This window comes from Eublepharis macularius, chromosome 1 (genome assembly GCF_028583425.1).
Source record: "Eublepharis macularius isolate TG4126 chromosome 1, MPM_Emac_v1.0, whole genome shotgun sequence".
NCBI classification, from domain to species: Eukaryota; Metazoa; Chordata; class Lepidosauria; order Squamata; family Eublepharidae; genus Eublepharis; species Eublepharis macularius.
The window spans coordinates 249,771,327-249,785,624 of NC_072790.1; positions in this window are offsets into that span (position 1 = coordinate 249,771,327).

A 14,298-nucleotide genomic window follows, 5' to 3' on the forward strand; every position below is an offset into this window, starting at 1 on the left:
ATAGCTCATATGTGGCTGCCGATTGTCTATTTAAGTGGCCTCTACATAAAAGGCGCTTGAACTATTTTAATGATTGTTTTAAATTACCTCTGATTTTATAGTTTCTTATGCTTAACTTACTATATTGTATGCATGCTCTGAACCGCCCTGAGCCCATTTGTGGGGAGGGTGGGGTATAAATTAAATAAAATAAAGAAAGAACAATAATAATAAATAAACTCTTCATCTTGGGAATCTGGATCTCCAAGCCTGGTGTCAATAGTAAAGTCTGAACACACGAGGGAGCCCAAAGACTTTGGTAAAAAGGAAAGCGCTCTAAGTAACCCTCATGAGTGAAGCAGGATTTTTTTCTGGACTGAGTTGAAAGAGAGGATTTTTTTTAAAAAAACCCAACATTGGGGTCAGCATTAAAAAGCAGTGGGGTGGGGTGGGGTGGTTAGACTGCTAGAATAGAAATTGGGGAGGGTCAGTTTAAATCCCCATTCAGTTCTGAAGTTCACTGGCAGCTGTTGGACTAATCTACCTTATAGGGTTATGATGAGACTAAAAGAGGAGAGGAGAGACCTTGTATGTTTCCCTAAAATCCTTGAAGGGAGGATAAAAATGCATCAAATGCTCCACCCAACTAAAAACATGCTCCAGTTCATTAAAGATTGGAGTGTGGTACAACAAAATTTATAGAAGGGTTCGCTGGCTCAGAAAATAATCTTCATTTGTCTATAGACAGCTTTAAAAGGGGATTAGACAGATTCATAGAGGAGAGGCCCATCAGTGACAAGTTGGTGACTAAAGGGAACTCCATATTCAGAAGCAGTAAACCCCTGAACAGCAGTGCCAGGAGCCAACATCAGAGGAAGGTCTTGGCCGCTAGGGCCTGTTTACTTTGCCCTCCAGCATGACTAGTTTGACATTGTGTGAGACATGATGCTGGACTAGATGGGCCACTGATCTGATCCAGCATGGTTATGGTTACAGTTAGGGTTAGGGCTAGGGTTAGGGTTAGGGGGTAGGGGTAGGGATAGGGATAGTGCTGTTCTTATGTATGACCAACATCATAATTATTATTGTGTCCCCTAATTGGCTACAATTAGCCGTATCACCAGTCCAGGAAGTCTCACTGGCTTTCCAAATCAGCTCCATTTGCATGTAATAATGTGTATTTTCTTTTACATAACACTGTAACATTATCTCATTCATTATGTTTATTTGCTTCATTTATACTCTGCCTTTTTCCCTAATGGGCACTCAAACAGGCTCAAGTTGTTCTCCTCTCCTCAATTTTATCTTCAAAACAGTGGTGCCAGTTACCCAAGGGCTAAACCAAATGGGTGGAAGGCAGTAGGAACCTTGTGTTTGGGGGTGATTTTTAACATATTTCCCACCTGGTGCAGTGAGGAAGTGTGTGCTCATGTTACATGTGCACCTTCCCTTCACATGTCTCCTCCTAATGACCAGGTGAATGGAGATGAGTGTAAGGTGGCAACCTTACCTGTGAAGTTGGTTAGGTTGAGAGTATGTGATGGCCCAAGTTCTTTGAGCAAGCTTCCATGGTAGAGCAAGGATTCTCACCTGAGTTTCCCATATCCTAGTTTGACACTTTAACCACTACACATTTGTTTGACTGGGAACACTCCAGAAAGTAAGTTTGGCCCTCAAAGAAGCAACAGTAGATTAGGAAACATGTGGCAACAAACAACTGGGGTGAAAAGTGAGCTCTCTCTCACTTTGGGAAATATTTCACTCTCAGTAAAACATTATTTTCTTCCCAAAAAGTGGAATGGTCAAATGTTCAATTTAGTTGCTCCAGCTGATATTGGGTTGAAACTGGCAGAAGAGATCTTAATAATAATATTATTATTATAACATTCCATTTATATTCTGCCCTTCAGGACCACTTATCACCCACTCAGAGCAGTTTACAAAGTATGTTACTGTTATCCCCACTTCAATAATCACCCTGTGAGGTAGGTGGGACTGAGAGAGCTCCTAGAAGCTGTGACTGACCCAAGGTCACCCAGCTGGCTTCAAGGAGAGGAGTGGGGAATCAAACCCGGCTCTCCAGATTAGAGTCCTGCCACTCTCAACCACTACACCAGACTGGCTCCCATAATGCCATAGTCCACCCTTCAAAGCAGGTCACCCAGCTGGCTTCAAGCAGAGGAGTGGGGAATCAAAGCAATGTATGATCGAATCACCCAAGTTAGGTAATAGTCTGCTTTTTATTGATTGTGTTTTCAGAAAGAAAGAGAAGGCTTCCATTTAAAAAAATCAGAAAGGTGGATCCAGATACAAGTATTTAGTGTTCTGAAATACCATCATGGATTCAAGAGACAGCTACAGAAATAACAACCAGAATTCCTGTTGCGTGACATTTTATGGAGGAAGGAATGGTTTATATGAGACTTGGGGAGCTAGATGGTGTATTTTTAATGAACTGACTTCCAATGCATAGAACTGGGAGCAACCAACAGATCGTCTAAACCTGGAGTGTCTCTCTTCCATAATGCTTGTTAAGGCTTGGTATCTGTAGGAGTCAGTTTGGCACTCCTGCATAGTCATTGCCTTGAAACACAGCTGAAGCATGCTTTTAATGCTTATAATGTCTCCTTTCGTAAGTGTACATTGCAACATGTCCATTGCTTCCACCTGTTCCTATAATAATAGCACCTGTAGAGAGGAACCAAATGAATCAGGTAAATGCTACATTTCCTTCCCATTCTGATGTTGCAAACCCCAAGGAGGGGAATGCAGCCACGGCAAGGAAGCTCACAGTTTTCCTTACCCACAGTTTTCCTTATTCACTCAGACTGAGGGTGAGTATTTCTGTTGGAGGCAGGTAGGCTGAAAGTGGACTGTGAAGGACAAGCTGCAGATATGAAGACTCGGGCCTGGAGAGAGGGCTATTCCTGGACCTGGATCACCTAGGCTAGCCTGATCTCATCAGATCATGGATGCTAAGCAGGGTTAGTTCTAGTTAGTACTTGGATGGATTGCTACAGAGAGGAAGACAATGGCAAATCACCTTAATTTCTTGCCTTAAAAAAAAACCATCCATGGAGTTGCCATACGTCAGCTGCAACTTGATGGTACAAAGAGAGAAAGAGAGGACCATGAGATCTTTCTCCAGCAACATGTTGCTCAGACTGCCTGAAGTTCATAGATCTGGGACACGTTATGGTCCCCCAGACTGACCTTCCAACCTCACCTGACTTTGAAGATCAGAGACTGCAGTTGTAAATTCCCATCTGATATGGTCTAAATTTCCATCTGGCATCCCTCCACGGAGCAGATAGCCACTACTTGGTCGCTACTGATTTCTCGTGTACATTTACTACCAGTGCACTGTAGGAAGCCCACATGAAAATGGCTCCTGTGACACAAAGGCAAAGCTTCTATCAGACCAATCAGAGGTGATAAAGGGGGGATGGATAATAGCTAGTTTGCACATAGTCATTGGTCTGACCACCCACGAAGAACTGGTATCATCTCCAACCCAACAGGCCACAAAAGACAACAGTCCCCTCCTCTTATCCATACATCAGTTGTGATAAGCTAATGTTTTATTTTTCGCTGTAAGTAAGTTTTGTCATCTCGTTTGTAAGAGTAGGCGAAATATCCATCACCTCAATACATGTTTATGTATCAGAGAGATTCTAAGCCATGTATATGATCACTGTACAGAACCATGAATTACTCTGGAACAATTAATCATGGCAGTCTTGTGTATTGTGCTACTGATCTTACAGAACTTTGTGGATGTAAAGGAGAGGAAAGAGTATTTTAGGAAACTAGATTCAAAGGAGTTAGCCATGTTACTCTTTAGTCTCAAAATAGTAAAGAGTCCAGTAGCACCTTTAAGACTAACCAAATTTATTGTAGCATAAGCTTTCGAGAGCCAAAGCTCTCTTCATCAGATGCATTGTCAGATGCATCTGACGAAAAGAGTTGTGGTTCTTGAAAGCTTATGCTACAATAAAGTTGGTTAGACTTAAAGGTGCTACTGGACTCTTTACTATTTTAGGAAACTGTGAGTGTTTGGAAATAAGAATATCCAGTAAACATATTTAGGAAGAGGTTCTCATAAGAAACTTCTAATATGAATTTACTTTGCTGTACAGGGCAAAGAAGCGTCACTAAATGAGGATTTCTTCAACATAGTCTTACCCTCTAATTTTTCTGAATAAATTTAAATTGAAAACATTACATCACATGAATGTTTTTTTATATTAGTTCAATCGAATTTGAAAGCAATGCTTGTGTAAGACTTAAACTAATTCCAAATGTACTGTTTGCATAAGTTTGTATAAGTCTCAATTCAATTTCAAATGTAGTTTGTATAACCTTTCACTAAGCACTTTCTGTTTTCCTGTCTTTTTTTAAAATACGATTTCTATCCAAAAGAAAAAAAGAAAGCGTTACATCAGAAGGCAAAATCAGCCTAGATTTTGTAGATATCTAAGGAGTCCAATTTCCTGCAAGCTGCTTCTTGCGGAGTGTTCGTCCAACGTAATTATTCTGGATGGTTGCCCCATCAGGGAAAACAGAAAATCTACTGGGCCATATCTGATTGGGAAATCAGCAAAGAGGAGATTTAGCCTTCCCCCTTGCACTATGCTAGGAGACCTATACCCAGTATCTTCTATAGTTCTGTCTTAAGAAATGTGGGGTCAATATGATGAAAATGAGTTAAAATTTCTCCTGCTCTTGCTGTCCCTTTGAATGACTCACATCTAGTCCCTGAATGACTTCTCTTAGAGCCAAACTACAAGTGATGTCTTACACAGGTTGGACACTAGTCAGCTTCCCTCAAGTTTTGATGGGAAATGTAGGCACCCTGGTTTTACAGCTTGGCTCTCCAATACAGCTGCAAGACCAGGATGCCTACATTTCCCATCAAAACTTGAGGGAAGCCGACTAGTGTCCAACCTGTGTAAGACGTCACTTTTAGTTTGGCTCTTAGTTTCATCATCTGTGCCAGACCTGCTTAGCAAAACAGTTCCATGTATTTCCAAACCATTCAGGAATGGAGAGAGGACAAAGGTCAGGAGGCGGATTACTCTATAATCTTTGCATGCCGAAGTTCCTAAATTCAATTCCTGAAATTTTCAGTTGAAGGTAACAGGGATGCTGTCAGGCAGAGTAGAGCTTGCGATTTGAGAAGGCCCACAGAGAGTTTTTTAAACATGCTTCTGGGCAGTGGGAGGGGTGGTATTGCAGATAATTTGAAGGGGGTATCTGTCAATCATGACCCTTTCCAAGCATTATTTTTTACTTTTGGTATTCTATTAGAACTTGTGGGACTTCGCAGAAGAAAATAGCCGCATCTCCGCCCATACAATACAAATTTTAAGAATGGGGAAAACAGCAAGAGCAAACAGAAGGGTGGCAAGCAAGAGACAATGAAAGAATTAGCGATTGTTGGTTGTTGTGGGTTTTCCGGGCTGTATTGCCGTGGTCTTGGCATTGTAGTTCCTGACGTTTCGCCAGCAGCTGTGGCTGGCATCTTCAGAGGTGTAGCACCAAAAGCACTGTGACACTGAGAGATCTCTGTCTTTTGGTGCTACACCTCTGAAGATGCCAGCCACAGCTGCTGGCGAAACGTCAGGAACTACAATGCCAAGACCACAGCAATACAGCCCGGAAAACCCACAACAACCATCATTCTCCGGCCGTGAAAGCCTTCGACAATACAATTAGCGATTGTGCAGCAATTCTTCGTTCCCTATTAGTATCCCTCCTAAGATATTATTCCAAAGAACTCATATGAAGAAGGAAATATAATGCCATAGTTAGTCCTTAGAAATAGCACATCCATAACAAGATGGACAAAGTGCAGTGGAATTATCTAGGCTTGAAGGAGAGAGAGTGATGGGAACTTTTGTATTATAGGTGGGGCATGTCATGATGCAAAGCACATTGAGCATCTTGCAAGCAAAATCTAGAGCTCGTTGCTAGGGAAATTGTATTACAGGAGGTACTATTCCCACTAGGTTTACCAGTTACCTGCCAGGGTAACTGCTTTCCACCACCACTGCTGTGACTGGCAGGAGAAAATAATGTAAAAAAATAGCTATTGGCAACAGTATGACATCACTTCTGGGGAAAATCTGGAAGTGACGTCAGTCAGCTTTAGGAATCACCAGAAAATCTATGGTTTTACCATAGAGTTTCTGGCAATTCCTAAAGAGGTGTGATATCCCTTCTGAGTTGTCCCTGGAAGTGACATCACACTGGGGCAGATGGCTCCTTCCATGCCCCCCCCCAAGACACCCATCTGTTGCTAGGCTGTTCCTGGCAACCTAATTCCCAGAGATCCTAAATACTGGGTGCATCAAAGCTGTTGGATAGTTCTTGTCACCTGTCAGCCCTAGGCTACATCCAGACAATTGTGAGCAATTGCTACTGTGCATAGAAGTCCAATTTCAGAATCCCAGTACATATAGTTATTCATGCATCCACCACAGGACACAACATTCCAAACCCCAGATGTAGGGACTGATTTTCACAATCAACAGAGAACTGTTGTAAACTCTTTTTTCATTGCTAGTGGGTATGGAAGTTTGTGCATGGTCCTTGAATTGCTCTAAATTATTTAATAGTAATATAAATACAAATTCACAGTTAAGCCCAGGGAAAACCAATTTGTGGGAAAATCTTTTTTATCCAAGATTCTTTCAAAGAACTTTAAATTCTGCAGGTTGACGAGAAGACGGATGACTCTTTCTGAATATGGACTGAAGACAATGAATCAAGTCTATAACTTGCTTTATAGCTGCTGCTGTAGAATGGAGTCAGAACACATTTGCATGTTTTCTCGCCTTATTTCTTAGACTGAATTAACAGAGAAACATTTGATCGATTTGACAACTTTTGTGTCTTAAACTGGTCATATTTGGGGGATTTCTACACTCCCACTGCATCATGTGCAGGAATTAACTGCATACTTGCATTATACAATTGATCAGATGTAACGTTTTACATAATTCGTTCAGCATTGTTATGATTATTTAGTCTTGGGTTGGATCTCTGTTTGTATTATGTTTTCTATGGAGTACCCTGAATGGCTCAGCAGTGCAATTTTTTTTTACCATCACCATTTTTAAATGACTTCATTCCCCACTATCACCTTAAAATCAAAATCAAATCAAAGGGAGCTCTAAGGAGGGACCATCACCGTAAGACTGGAGTTGTAATTTGCATATCAACTTTCTATCGGGCTTCCTCATGTGGGTCTACTGTGGTGACCAATGGGATGCCAATTTCTTCTGCTGGTACTTCTCTTCCACATGTGTAGGTGGTTGTGTAGGAAGGTGACCTTCAACTTCCTTGCTTAGTGCTGGAGGCAAAGGTGCAGATTCTTTGTCTTGCTTTTCAGCCAGGTGTGGATGCTCTTTCTCTTTTCCCACTGAGGTTTCATCCTTGGGTTCCAGCACCTCCTTCGCTTCTCTGCCAGATGACTGTGGCTGGGATGTAGAAGGATGGGTAGGTGCTGCTTTCTTATCATTAGATCCCTTCTCTCCTTGGGGCAGTTTTTCTGGTTCTTCAGTTGCAGGTGGGTGATGTTTCGATTCGTGATCCAGTGATGGCGGTTCCGGTTCTGAGACAGCTTCTGATGTCAACTTGGTCAGTGCCGGTGGGAGAACAGAATTCTGCTTCCGTTGTTGATAGATTTGGTCTCCTGACATCTTTTCCCACCTTTAACAACCTGGAAGAGATCATAAAAAGTTTAAATATTTGCTGGCATCATAAGATCAAAATGTCAGTTGTAGTTTCACTTAATATTTTCTGGTTTTAATCACTGGATAGAAAAGAAGCAATATGATTTTTTTTTCTGAGCCACTCTGAGAATCTGTAGGATTTGAATCCAGTGGCACCTTAGAGACCAACAAGATTTTCAGAGTGTAAGCTTTTGAGAGTCAGAGCTCCTTTCTTCAGCCACAAGTAGGAATTGCGATATCTAAGCTTTATTTCCCAGCAAAAGGTACATGGGATGGGATATAAAGACTCGGGGATCTCCATTCCTACTCATGTCTGAAGAAGGCAGTTCTGATTCTTGGAAGATTACACCTTGAAAATCTTGTTGGTCCCTAAGGTACCCCTGGACTCAAATCCAGCTGTCCTACTACAGACCAACATGGCTACCCACCTAAACTATCCTCTTTGAATCTGTAACTATTTAGAATGGGTCAGTCATGTCCAGCACCTCTTGATCCATTGCCTGTTGCTTCCTTCTCCCTGGATTACTCACCCATGCACGAACCAAAAAGGGAGGAGGGTGATATCACATGGGTGAGAAGAAGTGAGACTGAGGGAAAGTGAGGGCAAAATTAAATGAGTAACCAAACAAAGATTGTCGAGAAAAAGTGGAAAGTATTTGGTAATTAAATCATTTGGCATAGACAGCTTTCAGCTCATGAGCCCCGTGGCACAGAATGGTAAGCTGTAGTACTCCACCCCAAGCTGTGCTCATGACCTGAGTTCAATCCTGGCGGAAGCCAGGTTCAAGTAGATGGTTCAAGGTTGACTTAGCCTTCCAGCCTTCCGAGGTCGGTAAAATGAGTACCCAGTTTCCTGGGGGTAAAGTGTAGATGACTGGGGAAGGCAAAGGCAAACCACCCCATTTTTAAAAAGTCTGCAAAGAAAATGTGATGCGATATTACCCCCATGGGTAAGTGGCTGATTTGACTCCATGAGTTTCTGAGACAATGCAAAACTTTTCCCCTGTTGCCAGAATTCTGTCGATGCCAGGATTCTGTGAAGTGAGAGTGTCCATGACGTTTACAGCATAACCCTAAGCAGAGGTACCTTTCTAAGACCATTGAAGACAATCTGCTTAGAGGGGAGTGCTTCTGCTTAGGGATCACACTGGCTGCTTCCACACACGTTGGATAATCCACTTTCAATACACTTTAGTGAACATTTATAACTGATTTTCCATGTGTGGAACAAAAAAATCCACTTCTAAAGGATAACTAAAGTGCATTGAAAGTGCATTATTCAACATGTGTGGAAACGGCCACTGTCGGGCTCTTGCAGATTTGTTTCTTTTTCCTTTTCTTTCTTTAATAAAAATGTTTTTGTAATCAATTTTTTGTAAAGATTCTGATCTGTCCAACAGACGCATCAATGCAAACTGCAATATTTCTAACACATTTTGTTAGTATGGTGGTGAATGACAAAAAAATTAAAATTAGCATAAAAGAAACAATGGAGTTCAGAACACTAGGATCAGCAGCTGGCAAAGTTGAAAAGTCTTTACGATGACATATGAACATCACCTAAACAACAAAAAGAGCCAATTTGTTTTCTTGAGGAAACAAACTTGAAATTTTATCAGTGAAACCAGGAGAAATCTCATAGCCACAAGAATTATTCAGTAGGGGAGTGTGTGGTTTAACACGTTCTCAGTCCCAAAACTAACAAAAGCAGAAAAGACTATAAAAATGAAAAAAACCAAAATGTGTTTATTCTGCATAATGTATCACAAGTCCATTTTTCTCAATGAAAAAACCCTAGATTTTCATTCTTCTTTCTAGTCAAATAGAAGCAAAGAAGACCAAGTCGAAACGAAATTGGTCAGACATTGAAGTTCAGGGAATATGGCATTATACTGAATTCGAAATGTTGCTCTCTTTAAATAAGTTCCATTTGTATTTTACAATAAGGAATAGGTAGGAGCAACGCTTCAATGCCACCTTGAACACTTCCCTTGGCTCTGGAGCCAGTTGATTGATCGACTGATTGATTTGGGGATGTGTGTATATGGGCTGTAGAGCCCCCCAAAATCCTTAAAATTAACCAGTGGTCGAAGCACAATGGTATCACTTGCAGGGAACCCCCAGAAACAAATCGATGGAAACTCTATGGAGATAGATGAATTGGTCCTTTTTGTTGTTTGTGGGATGCCCCCAATCCTCCTATGGAACTTCTGAGCCTGTGCATGTGTATCCCATAAAAGCACGCTAGAATCTCCCCAAGAAGTGTGTAATGCTTAGAGCATGGTATGTTCAAATCCCTGCTCTGCCATACATTTATTTAGTGTCTTTGGGCTGGTGACAGTCTTTCAGCCTATCCTAATTTACAGGGATTATAATAAAGATAAAATGGGAGCGGGTGCTGTCCTGAACTCCGTGGAGGAAGGAAAACAGGGCAATTAAATAAATTATGGAATTAAAAACAAAAAGTAGAACTGCCATGTTTTCTTTCTTTTTTATTTGTTTGTTTTCTAGCCTGCCCTCCCCGCGAATGGGCTTAGGGTGGGTTACAGTAAAATGCTCAATAATCATTAAAACATATAAATACATTAAAAACCAAAAAACACCACTGATACATAAAAACAGCATTTCGGACGGCGAGCCCCCTCCAATTTCCGCAATCATGGGATAAAACAAGGCCGAACAGGAGGGGTGGGGTGGGGTCACAGTTTATAATAATTTAGTGATTGCGCTTATAGGGAGGCAAATGGTTACATTGCCCCCCCTGGTGGGACACCAGTAGGGAGGCTTCTAAAACGATCAAAGACTGGCCTCAACCATACACCTGGTGGAACATCTCTGTCTAACAGGCCCACCAAAAAGATGTAAGATCTTGGTGGGCCTGGGTGTCCTCCGACAGAGAGTTCCACCAGGTCAGGGCCAGTACTGAAAAGGCCCTGGACAAGATCAAGGCCAGCTGGGCCTCCCTGGGTCCAGGGGCCACCAGTAGGTTCTTATTTGCTGATCTTAATGCTTTTAATGTTCTCCGGGGTACATTCTGATGTCTGGCGTTTACACATTCCACTACCTAAGGGAGAGGCTGAGGATCAGTGGTCAAGTACCATCTTTTCAGGCTGCTTCAGTCCTGGAATTTACACTTAAAGGTCATGATTCACAAAAAGGCAACTTCATGTCTTCACAAGCTGCCTTGTATGGAGCCAAGACCTTGGGTCAGCATTATCTACTCAAGACTGACAGCAGCTCTCCAGGGTCTCAGGAAGAGTGATTTCACATCTCCTACTTCACGATCCTTTTAACTAGAGTTTCCAGGGATTGAACCTGGGAACTTCTACATGCCAAGCAGATGCTCTACCACTAAGCCACAGCCTCTCCCCAGCTTTCTGAGTGAATTAATATAACCTTAGAATGGAAGTCTTGATCTGGTGGGGACAGACCCCAGGGAGAGGGTCTCTCGCATATTAGACCCCAGGATTTTCAACTTCCTCTCCCTTGAATAGTTATCTTTATCCTTTTGATGAATGAAAAATGAAATCCTGCCCTAAAGTCATAGTTGATTGATGGCAACTCCTGCTGGGGTTTTCATGGCAAGAGATTAACAGAGGTGGTTTATTGTCATTACCTGCCTCTGCAACCCTGGTCTTCCTTGGAGGTCTCCCATCCAATTACTAACCAAGGCTGACCCTACTTAGCTTCTGAGATCTGACAAGAACAGGCTCTCCTGAGCTATCCAGGTCAGGTGTTAAGTTAAATTATTTAGGTCAGCTATTGAAAATGGAGGAAGGAAGAAGTTTTTAGTACTGATTAAATGCTGGAGCTTAAACATGTATGTCATAGGATTATCAACTCTGAGCTGGGAAATTCCTGTAGATTTGGGGGCAGAGCTTGGGAGGGGGAAACTCAGCAGGGATGTTATAGAGTCCACTTTTCGATAGTGTCATTCCCCCCCCCCCCACAGAAACTGATGTCTGTATTCTCGGGATCAGTTGTCATTCCAGGAGAACTCGACCCCCCATTTGGAGGCTAGAATCCCTACCTAAGGTTGCCAGGTCCTTCGTGACCCCCAGCAGGGGACTGGGATCCTGGCACCCATCCTTTTTTGACTTTTCTCGGCATGTGTGATGTTGACACTTCCAGGACTGGCGTCGCCATGCTTGCAAGAGAAAGGGTGCTTATGTCCCCTTTCTCCAGGCAGCTACCACTGCAGCTCACTTGGCAGCAGCAGCAAGAGAGGCTCGCTGTCGCCAGTGCTGCCCGCTGCCACCACCGCCGTGCTGGTGAAAGAAACCTGCAGCAGTGAAAGCAAGCAGCAGCGGCAGCGGGAGGCACTGGTGCTGGCAACAGTGAGCTGTTCTCGCTGCTGCTGCCACCAGGCTTGCTCTTGCCACTGCAAGCCACTTTAGTCAGCACTGCAGCTCCTGCAGTGAGCAAGCAGCAGCGGCGTAACCAGGTGACACTGGCAGCAGCAGCGGCATCGAGAGTGGCCTGCTTTCACCACTACCATCGCCTGCTCTCATGGTGCGGGAGCACACCCTCCACCCAGGGGTGCACCATGCACCCCAGGGAGGGGGCACTGCAGGGATCGTGACCCCTGCCAGGTGAGTAAGTGGGAGTGGGTTGGGAAGGGTGGGATCGGGGGACCCCTCGCCCCAGGCAGGGGGTGGCAACCCTATCCCTATCTCATGTGTTTGGTGTTATATTTTCACTTGTTATTGACTAGATTAGCCGCTGCTTAGGTAGAAAGTCTGGGCATAATCATTTTATATCAGTTAAACAAATCAGTGATATCGGTTGTGCATGGAAGAACTATTATAGATACAGCACCCCATAGACAGAGCCCTTTAGTTCACCCAGTCATATAATTGAGAGACAGAGTATTTAGATTTTTTACAAGAAATAGATAATGATTTGATGATTTGTGGATTTATGGACTATTTGGACTTTAGGAAAAGTAGAGCTTTTAATCATTAGAGTAAGTATAAATTTGAGAATGATACCAATATTGTTGCAGAGAAAATCGATTGGGTATTTTTTTAAAAATAAAGAAAGAAGTGGGAGAGAAAAGATCATGCAGGACTGAGAGATGTCTCTCTCCCCCACTTTTTACTTTTTTAACTTGACGAATTCTAGGAAATACAAAAACTTGCACCATGTTTTATGTTGTTTTGATCGGTCTTAAGGAAAGGAATGACGTAATTGCCTCATAGGGTTGTTGTGAGGATGAAATGGAGGAACAAGAGTGTCAGGAAGGGCTGAATGAAGAGATGCTAGATAGACACATACCAGCTTGTTCAAGGAAGTTCATGCATTCATCAGGGGTGATCCAAAGATATATGTGTATATTAAGGCTTCAACTACTTAAGGCACACGTGGATTGATAGTCTAAACATGAAGTCAACCCCATCAGAAATGAACCAGCACCTCAAACTGTTTACAGAAATTAGCAGGGAGTCATGGATCTGTGCTAGATTAATTACACTAGACTGTTTTCCCAATTAATAAAAACAAGCAAGAACTACAATTTCAACATTAATTGCCAGACCAATTCATCTGCTGGAAGTAAATGATCCAAGTGACTCAGTTTTAACCACCAAACCAAACCAAAAAAAAAAAGTCCTGAATCTTATTGATTGATTATATTTCTGCCCCATTTACAGAGCCAGGGGTGGGTTATCCTAGAGAGTTAGAGTAGGAATGGAGAAAGTTCCAGTATCATCTGGAAACTAGGTTGCTTCAATCTAGGTCCAAGTTCTGCTCCATCCATTTCTTCAATTTTTTTTGAGATCTTTGAGATCCTTAGAAGATTTTTCAAGGGTTCCTCAGTAAGAAAATCAAAAAATGGTGGACATCTTTCCCTGAAAAATTGATGGACCGCCACTACCAATCTTTCTCAAATAAAGGACAGCGGCTGGTGTATTCTTCACAGAACTCACATTTCAGAAGAAGCAATGGCGAATCCCAAATGATTTACCCAGTAATTCTTGTGTGCAGGCTGCACATAAGAACATAACAGCAGCCATACTGGGTCAGAGCACCTAGTCCTGTAACCTGTCTCACACAAGCCCCTTTTGCACCAGGGACGTAACTTCTCACTATTCCAGAAGTCAAGCCGAAAGGTATGGAATGGGTCCTTTCGCACCTCTCATGTTTAGTCAATGGCCATTTTCACACATCTTACCTGCTGCCAGAACATCGCGCAAAACACCAGGAATACAGCGTCTTCTCGCACGAAATCATGCCTGGAAGATGCTGTCATCTGGGAGTTTTGCGCAAAATTGCGTCTTCCTGGTGCGATTTCGTGCAAGAAGCTGCTGTCTTCCGGGTGTTTCATGTGATGTTCTGGTGGCAGGTAAAATGTATGAAAACAGCCAATGTGGTGCTTGATGAGTGCTGGCACTTTTGTCACTGATGGCGTCATTGGTGGTGTCACAGTCCCAGCCCCCCCCCCCTTTTTTGCACATGATGAATTAATGCATCACTGGAACACTGGATCAATCTATTTCTTGGATTTCTCTCTCTCAACCTATCGGTGCATTGATTCAATGCAGGATCTTAAAAAAATTTTTAAAATGAGTGGAAAGGAAAA